Source organism: Poecile atricapillus, chromosome Z (genome assembly GCF_030490865.1).
Source record: "Poecile atricapillus isolate bPoeAtr1 chromosome Z, bPoeAtr1.hap1, whole genome shotgun sequence".
NCBI lineage: Eukaryota > Metazoa > Chordata > Aves > Passeriformes > Paridae > Poecile > Poecile atricapillus.
The window spans coordinates 63,915,538-63,931,240 of record NC_081289.1 but is presented as its reverse complement, the minus strand read 5'-3'; the positions used below and the strand labels follow the sequence as shown (position 1 = coordinate 63,931,240).

Here is a 15,703-nt window from a genome sequence, read left to right as displayed (position 1 = left end):
AGTTAAAGAATTCCTGCATTTCTGGAATCTTGCAAAATATTCTATCACTTATTAAATTGTCTATGTTTTTAGAAGATTCCTGGTATTATCACTCTAGCATTTTCTTGCTCTCCTTAGGAATCTCTAAGTTCCACTAAAAGAAGCAGAGCACTGTTTACAGCAGTGGAAAAATCATTTTAATGGACCTGCATATTACAATTGCTTTAGGTGAAAAGCTCTGTAGAAAGGACACAAGCAGAGAAGTGCCAAGGAAGCAAAAACTTCCTGGATTTTCCTTGATTATTCTCTGAGGACACTTTCAAAAGCTGAAATTAAAACTACATCTGGTCTGAGGTTATTTTATTCTCAGAACCCATCTTGGTTATGTCCAGAAAAACCTGATGAAGTCAGTAAGGTTGCACAGTCTATGGAAAGGAAAGATAAATTGTTGACCGGAAGGAGGAAAAGAAGGAACTTACATCTTTGACAAATTTGACATAAATTATTAATCACAGTTCATTTTGTCCTAGACAGGTGTCCACATTACCAAAACCACAGCCATTAACACATTAGTTGGCAGACTCAGACAGGCCAAAGACCAAAAAAGCATGGAAACTGGACAAATATCACAGCTTTGCAGGTGGTCCCTCAAAAAACCAAGGAAGATTATGACATTTACACTCTTGTGTGTAGCCTTAATGCAAGATAGGAGACACCCATATCCAGAGCTACCAAGGTTGATCAAGCTTCACCTCACTAAATTCACCTTCAAAAAAAAGCCCTAACCTCCCTCCTTTTTCTCTTCTACACATAAACACTTTTCAGAGCCTTAAATGTATTGCCTCTCATGTACATTCTGGTAAAAGGAAAAAAAAAAAAACAACCCAGCAATTTTCTGGAGAGCCAGAAAAAAGTAATAATTCTCACTGAAGTGGTAACAACTGATGTTGAGAACTTGTGGACAAAACATGGACCAGAACAAAACCAGCAAAAACAATCTGCAAATTAAATTTACATCCCTCTGTGTGTCAGTTTGAGATCATTCTCCAGTCTTCTGCAATTTTCCAGAACCCTTGCTTTCAAAATGGGATTACACCCACAAACCATTTTGATTTAGAGTCCCAGCAGTACTTTTCCCCTTCTCCTGGAAGTGGTCAAGGAAGAAATGGATGGTGAAGGATTCTGAGCAGATTTAATAAACCTGGAAAGCAGTTTATCATCAACAGAAAGCCAGGGATGAACTCTTCTAATGAAACTGTAACCAAAAATAATGAGTGGAAACAAACTGTTGCTTCATAAAAATAAGAACCATATCAGACTTGATTCTTCTCACTCACGTGTCACAGTCTCTTCCTGTTATGCTCTTGGTAACTCAAACTGCCACAGAAATACAACCAAAATAATTTAATTACAGATTTTAAACTGGCTCTGTGCCGTCTAACACCTCTGCTAAAGTCAGTAGTAACATTCCATTACTCTTTGCTTCTTCCTCTCATCTGGGAAAAAGACCCAAGGCAAATAAGGACTTTAATAGTCCTTGTCCTTAAATTAATTTCATCTTTGAATTGTTTTTTACTTTTCTGAAGCCTAAGCACTTCATAAATCTTCCCTCCCCCCAGAAAATTAATAATAAAATAATGCATATTTATGCTATTTTTAGAGTAATTTCATTAATGTAAAAAAAAATATGCAAAAATAAGCTTAAAGGGAAATATGTATACAAATAACTTTTACCCGTATCTAATTCAATCAGTCAAATAAAAAACCTTTGTGAAAAAGCCATCAACTTTTTATCCAAGAATGTCATTGATAACCATATAAAAAAATGCTCACATTAACACAGAAACCCAACACTTTTACACAGGCATGTGTGTGTGTGTGTGTGTAAATTAAATATATAGCCTGGAATTTATAATTTATCCCAGTTTTGTTATGGATAACTGCACTGGGGAAGCAGGAGAGGGAAGTTCACTGGAGAGATTAAAGTGCACACATGAAAAAGAGGGGTATTTTCTCAGCTGCAGCTGTGTTTTAGGTGGAGAGCATACACAAGGCTCTCTTCACTTTTTTATTGGAATAGTTAGGTGCTGGGGTAAAAGGAGGAAGTGGGTTGGCTAAATGAATAGTGTGTGCTCATGGAGATTCAATCAAGGAATGGCAGCTCCAGACAATGAAGCCTCAGAAAGAGGCATAAAGGTTTAATAGTCCAAATGTTTGCACACGTGTACTTATGTCCCAAATTTAATCTGATAACCTGTCTTCAAGGTTTTCCAGTCCTTACAGTTGAAAATGTCCATTTAGTGACCTGTTTAGTTTAATAACTACTCAAATGCCATGAAAACCTACTGATACTGGAAATGTGTCTTTTTTACCATCATGCTGGCTCTCGCAAAGATGACAGATGTCCTGTGTGAAAACAGAATAGCCAATATACAGAAGAAAAAATGCCAAATGTTGCTAAGTGTCTTATAGTACCATTAGCTTACTTACACTTCCAACTTTTAGGTGAAACCAATGCACTCAAATTCTGTTGTTTGGATACAAGTGGATTTAATAATTCATGAAAAATACATTTCCAAGCACACCTGATAAATATGCTGAATGTGCTGACTTCCTACCAGAAGTATGCTTGTCTTTCATTTTATTGCTATTTGCTGTTTCCTGCATGGAATGAAGCTGTAGACTCATGACAGAAGTACCTGGTGCTCCCCCTGTGACAGCCACATTCAAGTGAGATGGGTAAGTCACAGAGGAAGAGTTATTTTTTAATTTTATTTAAGCAGGTAACAATTTTTCTCCAAAGAAAATCAACTACAGCCTCAACTATTTTGGCCAGGACTTTTTTCTCAATTGCTTCATTCTTAAAGATACCACTAAGGTAAATATAATCAAATAGAGAATGAATAAGATTCAGTAAGTTAGTGCCTGAAATTCTAATTTCTCTGTAGATCCACAGAAGCCTTCCAGCTCCCCCAAGCATGTCCCTGAAGGGACCACCTCTGGTAGGAGGTGAAGGGTTTAGCTTTGCTCCTAGAGTGGAATCAATCCAATGTGAATATATACTTCAGAATTTTAAATAATTACTTCCATGTTTCTTAACCTTTTGCTTTGGGAGGGTATCAATATTTTGAGGAGAGGAACTGAAAAAATCCTGCATGTGTCTCTCTACCTTCCCCTCAGTACCAAGAAATGTTTCTCAAGTCCCTTGGCTACATTCTGAAACCCCTTTGCACAGAGAACTCCACTGAGCCCCAGTCAGTCAAATTTGACTAAGGGAATTATGAGCTGGCTCTTTCTTAATTAGTCTCAGCCTTACTTACTGCAAAAGTAGTTCTATTTCAGACATTTGAAAAGCACACAACAATCATTCCATATGTTCTGTGGTGCATTAGGCACAAGGTAATATAACCCACAGGAATAACTAAATTATAATTCACATTGAGAAGCTTGACAGTTGCATTTGATTCCAGAAAAACAATGACAAATCAGCAAGATCACTCAGCAAACAACTTGAGATTATGCAATGTGTTGAAAGACTTGCAGACTCAATTTTTTTCCTAATATGTTTTATGTATGAAACCATATTCCATCTCTATTTTAATAATACTTTGTATTGTAATAATATAATATTCACAATCCATCTTTTCATCTTCCCACAGACCAACAAGAAACTCAGAAAGAAACAGGGATTCTCCTTTTTGCTTTCTCTCTCAGAAGTTTACAGGAGTAAAAGAATACAGCAACTGCTTATGAGCCATAAATTTATTTTTATTCCTGTGTATTCTGCACTCATAGGGTCTGGGTCTTCCACAGTAAACAGGAATTAATGTATTTTCTCCTGAGGCAGTTTGTGTCTCAGTGCCTGTATGGGACTGGACACCTCATGAACAGTCATGGGTGTCAGGTGACACCCAGGCAATATACACTGCAAAAGTATCACAAAATGCCACAAATTATTATGGGATACCCCGTAAGAAATCCATTATCAGTTGTAAGAAATAGTGTGGTAAGGCCAGCAGGAAGAGCACCTGTGAACTTCATGTATTGCACTATCAAATGATCACTTCATCAAACAGACCTGGGGAAGGTCCCAAGTGTTCATGCTACGTGGCAAAAACCAGATTTAGAATTATAATCTGGCACAAAGGCAGGAAATAGATAAAAATCCCGCTTTTTTTTACCTTCTAACACTGACTGTTTTGATGGGATGGAGAAAACGCTTTCAAGCCTATTAGAATACATTCACTTCACCATAAATCAGAGATCATGCAATTAAGCTTTTTGCAGGCTTGTTTCTCCTCTGCTACAGGTTGGAGGTGACCCAGCATTTGATGACCTGGCTACACAGTTTAAATGGGAGACATTTGTCTGCAAAAGCAGAGACAAACAAAAAGCAACAGGAGAGCTCCTCCACTGCAGACAGAAGAGTGTAGCCTCCTTTCAAAACCCTCACTTTGAAAACAGAGGTATTCCAAAGAGAAAGGCCACCCGGATTCCCAGTTCAGAACCAGAGCTGTTAAATAGTGACATGCCTTAGCTAGCTTAAGTAAGCTATCACTTGGCACTCCGAAGTTTGAGTACTTTGGACAGCCTTGCCTATATTTAGAGAACAAGGGTGTGTGTGTTCATGTCACGTGATGTAGAAAAAATCATGTAAACCCAAAACTGAGCAGTGACTTTGGGAAAGCCATGTCCACAAGGACCCATCTGCAGCCAAAAATTCTTCCATAAGATCCTCCTCCTAAATACCACAATGTGAGTGTCTGGCCTGAAAAACTTGAGCACCATCTGGTGTGGGAACTTCTCATTTCACATCTCAGCTTTTTCTCCAACAGAATTTGCAAACATGGGAGTGCTAAATCCATGCTAAATGTAGTCACTATATGAGAATTTCCAACAACCAAGAGGGCAGTAAGGACTGACAACAGAAGTAATAAGTGGGGACTCTGAAAATACAGTTTCTGAGGGAATTGTGTACCCTCTGGTGCTGCAGCACTGTGAACTACAGGTGCTTTTGTTTGAGAGAGATGATGGTGCTTTTTCCAGCAAGAAATCCATCAGAGGAAAGTAGATGCATAAAGTCTCATAAAGGAAGAGGTACCACAGGGCCTGAACTCATCAGTTGAATCAATATGATTTATAGCAAAAGCAGTCTATTTTCTCCAAGTCAAGAATACACTTGGTATTCATAAATTTAAAAAGTAATTAACATCAAGATACTAAATGTTTCACTTACTTCTGTAACACTATCATTATACAAATCGTATGTTTATTGTGCAGTTACTCACAGTGTGTAAAAACATCATGTGTATGATGAAAATAATATTTTGTTCTTGTTTTTAGACTGGCACAGTTAGTTAAAATTGTCCCACAACTTTTTGCAAGGTCTTTTGCAATTAAATAAAAATAAAAATTTACAAACTACCATGGTGACCTCTCCTGGCAGGGAAATGTACAACCTCTAACTATGAAAACAGATTAATCCTCAAAGGAGGAAGTACACCTGGCCCACTTTATAGTTTATTTTTTCATTCCATATCCTGAAACATCTAGATGCCATTTCCAAATCAAAACTGACACATAAACTAATAGATCATCAAGAAAACATTACAGCCTCTTGTTGTAGAGACAAAAGCCTAATCAAGATGCTTTGCAAATTTTAAAATACTTTTTCAACAGAATAACCATAGAACCAGATAAAATTATAACTGTATTATTAGAAAATTAGAACTTGAGACTAAATGGGAGGATAAAATGTTACCTAAACCTGGGGCAACTGGGAATGAAACTCAGCTGTAACTCAAGATCATCTTGAGTGTTGCAAACGCTATTCACAACTGTGCCTTGCTCCGCTGCACTTGTTTCCCCACACAGTGTATAAGATTTTTTTCATACATCAGATCTTACATATGTCTGCATAGACCAGTGAGAAATCTTCCACTGGTACAGATAAAGGAACAAGCAAGGTTGGGGAAGCTACAAATTCATTTTCGTACACTACAGGCACAATCTGAAAAAAAAAAACCCAATGGTACATGCATGTAAGATTTGTACATTGTTAAACAGCATGCACACTGTCATTGTGACTCTTTTTTAACCGTATTAGAAACTCCAGGCTTGTCTCTGCAAGTATAAAAGGTTCAGAAAGAGCTACGTTTTTCATCACCCATTCTGCTGTTGTTTACCAATATAAGTCATTGTGCCAATGCCACTGTCACTCCCCTCAAATGCTGGCTACTAAACACTCAGAAGAGGGAAAGAAACCCAGTCAGGAATTAACAAAGCTCATACAATGTGTATATATGAAAAAATTAAGTTAGAGTATGTCAGGCAGAGCTGGGAAGAACTCTCCTAAGAGTGATAGGGAATACACAAAACGCTTGGTAGCTTGAGAACAAAAACATCCTTCAAACAACATATTTCAAGTTCAAGAAAAACAATTTCACCAGTTCTGCTATCATGGAAGTAAACTGATTTTACCACAGTGAGGATCAGATGGAGATTTAGATGTTGTAAGTGCAAAGAACAGACGCTTCCTTTGAGCCCAAGTAAGACCATCAAATAAAACAACTGTGGCAGAGGGGAGGCCCAGCATCAGCCTGTACCTGAACCTGTGGCTATGCAATATTTTCAGTCATCTCAAAGACAACAGATGGGGACAACTTCATGTGGGGAGCTAGGGCCCGGCGGTTGGAAGATATCAGGATATAATGGAATGATAGAGTCACCCCCCCTCCTCTATAGATTATGGTAATGACCCCCGTAATTAGCCAATAGCACCTACCTGTGATGAAAGCAGATGGGAGTGACACTGTGAACCTAGGTTATAAAGTGACAAATTCTTCACCAATAAACGCCATTTCTGCCATCCATCACATTGATGTTGTGTGCAAATGGACCGACTGACCTGGGATTGGTCACCGTGCTGTTCCTGAACCAGGTCCTCTGCCTCGCTGAAGGCAACACCTTCACACTGAAACTCAGGCCTAAAAGGCACATTCCTTCCCTCCAGAATTCACTTGAATTGTAAGAGACTTGAGAGCATATGCTTAGGGAATGGGAGGAAGAGAGTAAATGTTTTGGGGCTTTTTTTGCTCTTAGTTCCAGCAACTGCTTCTTCAACTCCTTTTTCTATTCTAGCTACAAACACTATGATATTCTCTCCTTTATATTCACAGAGCTTGTCTGAATCAGTTTCACACCTGACAAGAAATTCCTGTAAGACCATCCAGATATCATAAGAATGTAATATAATTAACATAATGACATTTTTGAAACACAAGGCTTTGATATCTTAGGACACACCCATAGCTACATCTATTACCAGCGTCTCATCTCTACTCCAGTGACTCATATTATCCAGAATTGTACTTGGCACACTATCACACCCTCCCTAAGAAAATAGAAAAACGTTTCCATGTCTGCTAGTACCAAATACTATCCCTCTTGTCAGGCTTTAGCAACTTTCAAGAGGACATTTTTGAAATTGATCCTTCCCAAGTGTTAATATACCTGAATATAAAGAGAAGCAGTTTTCTCACAAGTGGGAAAATACCACAAGCATCACATGCCAGTATTTATTTGCTGCTGAGGGCTATACAAAGAATTACAGGGACCTTCACGCAGGAGTGAAACAAACCAATTTAATTTTTAACTTGATCCAGTAGTTGCTTTGTCCCAGTTTTGATTCTCACCACACTGGCAATGTCCTCTGTTCCCAGTTTCAAGAGAGCAGGCAGAATGTACAGACACAGGTTTCCATATTTTGGAGAGATTAAACTCTGGTTTCATGAACAGTCAGCTGTGGTATGAAGTAGATCAGAGTAATGATCCTCCTAGGAGTAAAGAGAGCAGCAATCTCTACACTTCTGTAGGGTGAACACCTTCCTGGCTCAAATGGGAGATCCAGCTGGAAATTCCTTCAGGCAAAGGTGGGAAGATGTGCTCTAAGCAGGAGTCCAAACATTTAACTCCTGGCAACAACAAGTCTCCCAACTCTATGAAAAAGAACTGATTTAATTCGATCTAAAACCAATCTTTCATAATTGAAGTGAATTTATTTCAGACCAAAGAAAGACAAATGTGTTCTATGCAAGTGACTCTACAGTAGCTAGAAGAGCAGTGACCCTCTGTACTGGCCATTTCTAGGAAGGAAACTAAGGAAACAACAGGATGAAAAACTCCAGAGAGTCATCCTCCAGGGTAAGGCTGTGACACAAGGAGGCCAAGAAATTGTTTCATTGACTGTGCACGATTCATTTGTTAGATGATAACATCACCCAGAAATAGCTGGCAGTGCTATGTGGTCACTCTGAGAGCCACACATCTGTCTCCATCTCATTACTCTTTGTTCAGCAATGTGTCTGCACATGCACATTCCATCTGCACAGAAACAATCAGCCGAGCCAGGATCACTGTTCCCATGTGCTGTGCCTGTGCTGACCTGCAATCACCACATCTCAGGGAGCAGGAGAGGATCACACATGATTGGCTGAACACTGCACTTTGCTTGACACTGAATTGTGGCTTAAAGGCCAAGCAACATTTGTTACAGGATTAATTTTAATCAAGATCTCAAAATAACTCCGGGATCTAATGATGCCTCAGTCAACTGCATGCAAAAGCTGTACACTTTAATATAGCCTAAGCCATAGGAAAACAAAGAAGTAACTGATTTTTATTTTCAAATCAGATGGAAAACCAAACTCTATCACATTAAAAGTCACTATTTAGCAAAAAGAAAGTACAATAAGAATACTGAGAACATCACATACTGAGATCAGAGGATTTGAGTGGATAAAATACAGATATTGCAAGGAACTGTTTGAAAGTTATCTATTCCAATTTTATCAAGGATATTTAATTTCCATTTTTCACTCCCTAAAGGTGAATGGAGGCAGGGGGGAACAAAGGAAGAACAGTGTCTAGTGTCCTTATGCAAGTTATTTATACTTTTGATTCCCACCAAGCAAGCATCACTGGTGATGGCAGTGTGACAGGAGCACTTCCTTCCTGTTCTGTAGAGTAGCAAACTAGGCTGACAGAAATCATCTACCTCTGAAAAGTAACGTTTTGGCTAACTTTTTATCCTAAGACTTAGAGAATGCACATTCTAAAAATTCGTTCCTATAGCATATCTTGTTCCGTGCTACCTAAGACTGATGAACACCAGTTGTCCACTATAAGTGATACACTTTGGGAAATGCAAGTTCATAAAAACTGGCAATCTAACAAGTGTCCTCATAGTTCAAGGATCTAGAAAATTATTATCCCCATTAAACTGTGACCTTTCTTTAATGAAAGCAGGCACGCTTTTAAATGTCCTGGTAACATTCTTTGCATGAGGATTTTTAACAGTTATCTCCCTTGCTCACCAAAAGCAATTCAGGTTTAGTCAAACTGATCAGGTTTTTTCCAGAAAAGTTCACTTACCATCCAGAAAAGAGTTCCAATGTGCTCTATAGTAGACAGTACACTGAATATTAAACAAATCAGCACCAGGAGAAATCTGAAAAAAAAAAAAACAGTGTTTAGTGACTTGTCAAGTTGAACTGTAAATCTATATCTAGCTTTTTGTCTCTTTCATTCACATAACTTTTTTATCACAAATACTTGTATTTAAATACTTGTATTCACAAATATTTGTATTTAATCAATCAATTCTTCCTAGTCAAATGAGTATCATCATTTTGCATTCATTCAGCTTTCAGAAACATGGAATAAAAATGACAGGAAGGCTGAACACAGTAAATCAATAAGTAAATGTCACATTATCAAATATGTTTCTAAGGGAAGGTTGTCATAGTGAATGTTTCATATTTCACTGATTGCTGTACAACTTCAGCAATTCTCGTTCTGGTAGCTTTTACGTGAAAATTACAGGTTGAAAAGCTTATCAGGAAGGGGAAAAACTCTTGTACAACCTAGAGACCGGTAACAAAATTAATTCCTTTGGAGTTCTATCCATGATCTCACCCCAGTGGACACTTTTATCAGTGTTCTAGAAGAAGAGATGAAATGCACCTCATCAAGTCCACAGCCCAGGTGTTTGGTCACTAAGCTTGAGGGCAGAGCCCCTGGTTAGTGGTGCCTGCACAGGCTACAGAACAGATATACAGGAATCTCATAAAACTTGACAGAAGCAAACCTCAAGTCCTACACAAAGTGTGGGGAAGAAGACTAAAACATGTCCCCCTGACCTCCCTTTCCCAGGCTCAATTTGTGTCCCTAATTCCCTGCTCCTGTGCCTCCCTCCCTGAGGCATGCCCAAGTAGCAAAGAGGGATGGGGAATGCAGGGTTGTGGTCAGACTACAACACTTTGTCTCTGCCCCTCCACCCTCCTCCTCACACTGCTCCCCTGCTCCATTGTGAGCCCTTCCATGAGCCGCAGGCCTTCAGGATAAACCTTCCCCAGGGGCTGCAGGGAATTTCTGCTCTGGAACCTGCAGCATCTGCATCCCCTTTCTCCTGCTTCTCTCACCCCGTGCTCAGAGGTTGTTTCACTCTTGCTTTTCCCCCTCTTCTCACAGCCCACACTGTGCTTTTGGCCTTTCCCTAGGAACTTTTCCATCTAAGACTGGGGGCTCAGCAGTACATGTATACACAAAGATATAAAAGAGCACACAATACAGAATCACAGAATCATTTAGCTTGGAAAAGGCCTCATTGAGTAAAACAAATCAATACAGCAATTCCAGGTCCACCACAAAACCCTAAGAGCCCCATCTACACATTTTCCAAGTACTCCAAGCATGGTGATTCCACCACTTCCTGAGCAGCCTGTTCCATGTATTTACTCACAGATGCACTTCATATGTATATATCTATATATCTAGAGAGACAAAGTTCTCAGAACACAAATACAGGACAAAAAATAACTACTGCAGAGAACTACTTGGATATGAAAACTCCCAAAATGTGTTTGCCTCAGAGGGTAGGCTGAGCCAATATTCTGTATGCAGCACGTTCAAACCACGACAAGAACCAGGGAAAACGAGACAACTTTGGTATCTGTGGAGCCCTTCAGCTTTCCTTTTTCTCTTTTTAGAGTGCCTCAGAGTTTTAGACTGCCTTGGGATCCCCAGGAACACTGAACAGGTGAAAATGAACACTGGAAACACTTTTTGGTATGTTTGCTCTGATTATTCACACACTGCAAGTAAATTGCAAGTTATATGCAAACACAGGAGAGACAGTTGTTTCCCAGCTACGACATAGACAACAGCTGACCTCTTCAAGCCTAAAAGTGGATTTGAAATTATGAAAAAAAAAAAGGTCCCACTTCCTTTCATCTGGCTCTGGAAGGCCACTGACACTATTTAACCACAAGTGGAGATTTGAGTAGATCAGGACCACCATTAATAAACAGATATCGTAAGTAGTGTTTAGAGCTCTACATGTACAACTGTCTCTGAATCAAGTTTGAATTTCTTCAATATTTACCTATTCTGATCCACAATATAAGGGCAAATGGACCCAGATAACACATCTTAGTCAAGGGTAAGAGTATCTTTAGCTTGGGATAGAGTTTAATCACGCTCTCATGGTTTATGTGTTCCCACAACACTTCACTCAGCCCTGCTACTCATTTTGCTTCAACATGCACAAGTTGTATTATTCTCTAGTTTTACTCCCATCCCCAAATGTTTATCTCTGGAAACAGTGCTGTGTTATAGGGGGTACCGAGATCTGTCCAAGGCATAACAAAATGGATTTATTGCTCCAATGAGCTGGTGCACTGCCCAAAAGATAAACCAGCAGAGGGAACAGAACCCAGCATTCCTGGAGAGTGATGCTCCAAAAATGAAATCAGAGCAAAGCCTCAAGGACAGATAATGAAACACAAACCAGCCTTTGGCAAATGGAAAAGAACAAGTTGATAAGGGGTTCAAAGCATAAGGGTATTGCTAGTCTCCAACTAGCAATAGAAGAAGGGTGTAGAAGGGTCTAGGCTTGGAAAACTGCAGAACTTTAGCCTTTTCTTCAGGTGTAAACATAAGGTAAGTAGGGTCCTAAGAACCTCTTTTTCTTATACATTTAATATGAGATCAGTATTGAGTACCTCACTCTGTTGGATGTTGTGCTCCACCAGGGAGTTTCTTTATCCAGACATCTTTTACTTCCAATCATCAATCCCAGTGATGGGTACATGGAGAAAGACACAAAAAAGTGAACAGACTTATCCGTACATCAGGACAGTGTTAAAGGCCCACAGAATTCTCCTGCAGTTCAGACTATCCTTCAGTCAATGGTCAAGGGAACATTTTAACTTGGCTTGTCCCTGAAACCAGCATATCAAACAACTCCAGCAGAGATGTACAAAGAGACAGTCACTTCCTCTGAGTACAGACTCTTAATTTCTTCCAGATCCCTGCCATTTCAATTATATCCCCTCAAAAAAACTTTGTTTTCTTTTACTGCACTCACTTGTAACACATAAAAATCCACAGAGAATTCACATTCTAAATATTTTCTACCAAGACCTTTGGGATGATAGTGCACTTTACCCCTTTTCCACTCTAAGAGAAGCAGAGAGAAAAAACAGTACTGTTACACAGATATTATCACTACATCTTCAACCATATCTCCTTTTAGGCTTCAGAAAAAGCAATTAAAAAAACATTTACCAGAAAAATTGAATAACAAATTATAGAGAGACAAGCTGTAGGTGCATAAGGATGTAAAAAGGAGAACAACTGGTGCCTCTTTTTTACTAAGGGACCCCCAAACACAGCCTGTGGGTCTTGTAACTTTGAGCTAATTGTTGCTTCTCTCCTGGTTTTATGTATTGAGATTATTTTTTTTCTTTTCCATTTCCAAATCACACACACTAGAACTGTTCAAAGGACCCTTTAAATTCACTTAAATTATGGCAGTATATCCTCTGGCCAGTGAGTGTCACTCCTTCCTAATGAATAATAAGGGCAGCTCACATGGACTGAGTACAGATTCAGTTGCAGTGGGGACAAAGTCAAAGATCAGCACAGATTAATGAGTGAGCGAGGGCATCAAGAACAACAACAACCACAAAAGAACAAAACAAAAAACACAAAACTCCCAATCAACCAACCAAAAAAAAAAGACCCTAAACATTAGGGTCCAATGGGGGACAAACCCCCAAAACAAAAAGAAAGCAAGCTCATTCACCTAGTCAACCAGTAAACCATGAATTTACAGTGAAGACATTGTCCCAATAATCTCTAATCCCAGCAAAGAGGCACAGAAACAATAGGTGTAGAAAAGAGGACTGCAACTTGTATAGAATTAGAGACAGATACTGCAGATCCTGTTCTCCTGCACAGCACAGCAGCAAATTGTGGTGGCAGCATTGCTGCAAGGAGTTTGTCACTAGAGAAAGATGTGTTTCATTAAACAAAAAAATTCTCTTTTTGAGTCCGCCATGGCTGAAAGATACAGCCCTTACGTGCCCTTGGTTGTAAATCCTAAACCAATCTCAGCGATTTTCCCCTTTTATGCGATGAAAAGACCATACTTATTTTCCAGCCAGGCAATTTATATGGAGATAAAAAGAAGTGTTAAAAGACATAAAAAGTGCTAATAGTTTCCCAGACAATTGTGCATCAAGGCCCTGTGGACACAGATCTCAGCATGTCCCAGACCCTCAGGATTTGATCTGGCCAGATTAAAGTGAGTGCCTGTAGGCTGCCTTGTCTTGGAGCAACACATCTCCAGGGAGCAGCTGAGGAGATCTGTAGTACAAGAGCTATGTAATCTTGACAGATTTTAAACAGAATTATCTCCTTTTTATTCTCTCCATGAATAAAGGGAAGTAAAAAGAAAATTGTTCAGCTAGCACATACAGCATTACAGAACACAGAAACAAATATGCTTTTCTAGTGTGTACAAGTACAGTAAAAAGCTATCTGTTCAGTACTACAAAACAACCAATACTCTCAGTTCTACTGCTCAGAAATGCACTTAAGGTGATAATCTTCTGCTGGCTTCCCCCAGGCTCTCTGACAGTCTTTACCATCCAGTTTTGAGTTATAGAAGATGGTGCACAAGGTGCATAGAACCACGACCTTCCCAATACCAAGAGCTCCTTTTCTGATATCAGCTCCCAGAAATGCTGGAAACCTCCTGCTTTAGTGGTGCTTTACATTTCAAACAAGTCTTCTTTTCCTACGTAATCCCAAACAGATGTGAGACACACTGATAACCCTGCTGGGGGCAGGCTGTCATCTCCATGGGGACACAGAAAGCTGCTGAAGTGAGGGGGAGTGGAAGAACATAATTACTACTCTGCACAACCAGCGTGGAAGTAGATTTGCCTATCCTTTGCTGGAATTGCTGAGAAACTGAATATGAGACAGATGAGGGAGAGTTTCTGGTATTCTCAGCCAGAGTCAGATAGACTTGAAGAGGTAAAAATAACAAAAGTGTGTCAAGGTAGATACAAAACCAAATACAAGCCCAAAATGGTTCTCATCCAGGCAGTGATCTCACAGTACATGATCACTCATGCCAGGCAGCAGCTCATGGATGGACGCACCCTCAGGGTGAAAGAAGCTGGGACTGCTTTCCCCTTGGATTTGTATGTCTGGAGGGGGAAGCAGGACAGGACTGGAGCCGAGAGCCTTGAGGCACCATTTAGAAGCCCTGGTTTACATAGCAGCCCCACAGCCAAGGTTTAGCCACAGCTGCTGAAGTCCCTGGGTATTACCTCTGTCTCTCTTTTCTTTGCCTCCTTTGGGCTCAATTCTCTGTGGATACAGCTTTTCTCTAGTTTCCCAGCCTACTCTGGGCTGAATTCTCTGTAGATACAGCTTTTCTATAGTTTCCCAGCCTTCTCTGGGCTGAATTCTCTGTGAATACAGCTTTTCTATAGTTTCCCAGCCTTCTCTGGGCTGAATTCTTCTGGGATCCTCCCTCGTGGGGAGTTCCACTTATCTCAGTCCTCATTATTTGAAGTAAACTCTCGAGCTCGTTATAATCTTGTTTCTCGTGTTTATTGAAGGATCCTTACAAAACTTAATAAGTCTCTCTAGGCTGGTTACAAGGTTAATCTTTGCAATCTGGTACATTTTTTTCTTCTGATGGTAGGAACAAGGCCTTGTGGCACACTTCATGTCTGATACACAAAATGGCCCTGAACTATGTAGTTCTTTTATCTTTATACTTATTTTTATCCAATTAACAATAGACACGTATATTATTTTTCTTAATGACCCAATGACCCATCACCTCTGTGATGCACTGTGGCATTTTCTATCCAATCACTACTATTACCCAAAAACCTCTAGGAGAAGAACATGAAGAAGAAAGAAGAAGGACAAGAGACAACACCTTAAATCCTCCATCTTGTCTCCTGTTCTCTAAACTACTTTTTCACCCAGTGATTTAAGAAACTTTCTAATCTACACACCTACTCTTTTAGCTTTTTCTATCTAACTTTATCATTTGTTTTCATGTATCACTATGAAAACATGCTCATGAATTTCATGTTATATGAAATTCAGTGTTTTCTTGGATCTCAGAACTAAACATTAAAAACAAGGGCACACAGTCTGTATTTCAGACTCCAACACCTGGGTGCACTTGCAACAGTTTATGCTGAGTGCTCACCACAGGCTGTTGGAAAGAAGCCACAGGTGGAGTTTGGTGAGTAGGTGGTATCTGAATCATGGCAAAAGTGCTGCACTCAAGTACTGGAAACAAACATCAAGTTTGCATCCTCCCTGCACCCCAAGTAAATCCACTCCC

At 39.6% G+C, this 15,703-nt stretch overlaps 1 pseudogene; it reads right to left on the bottom strand.

Annotated features, from left to right (window-relative positions):
- The window catches only part of LOC131572588 (potassium voltage-gated channel subfamily KQT member 1-like), a 459,238-nt pseudogene that overhangs the window by 430,856 nt on the left and 12,679 nt on the right, over nt 1-15,703 (bottom strand).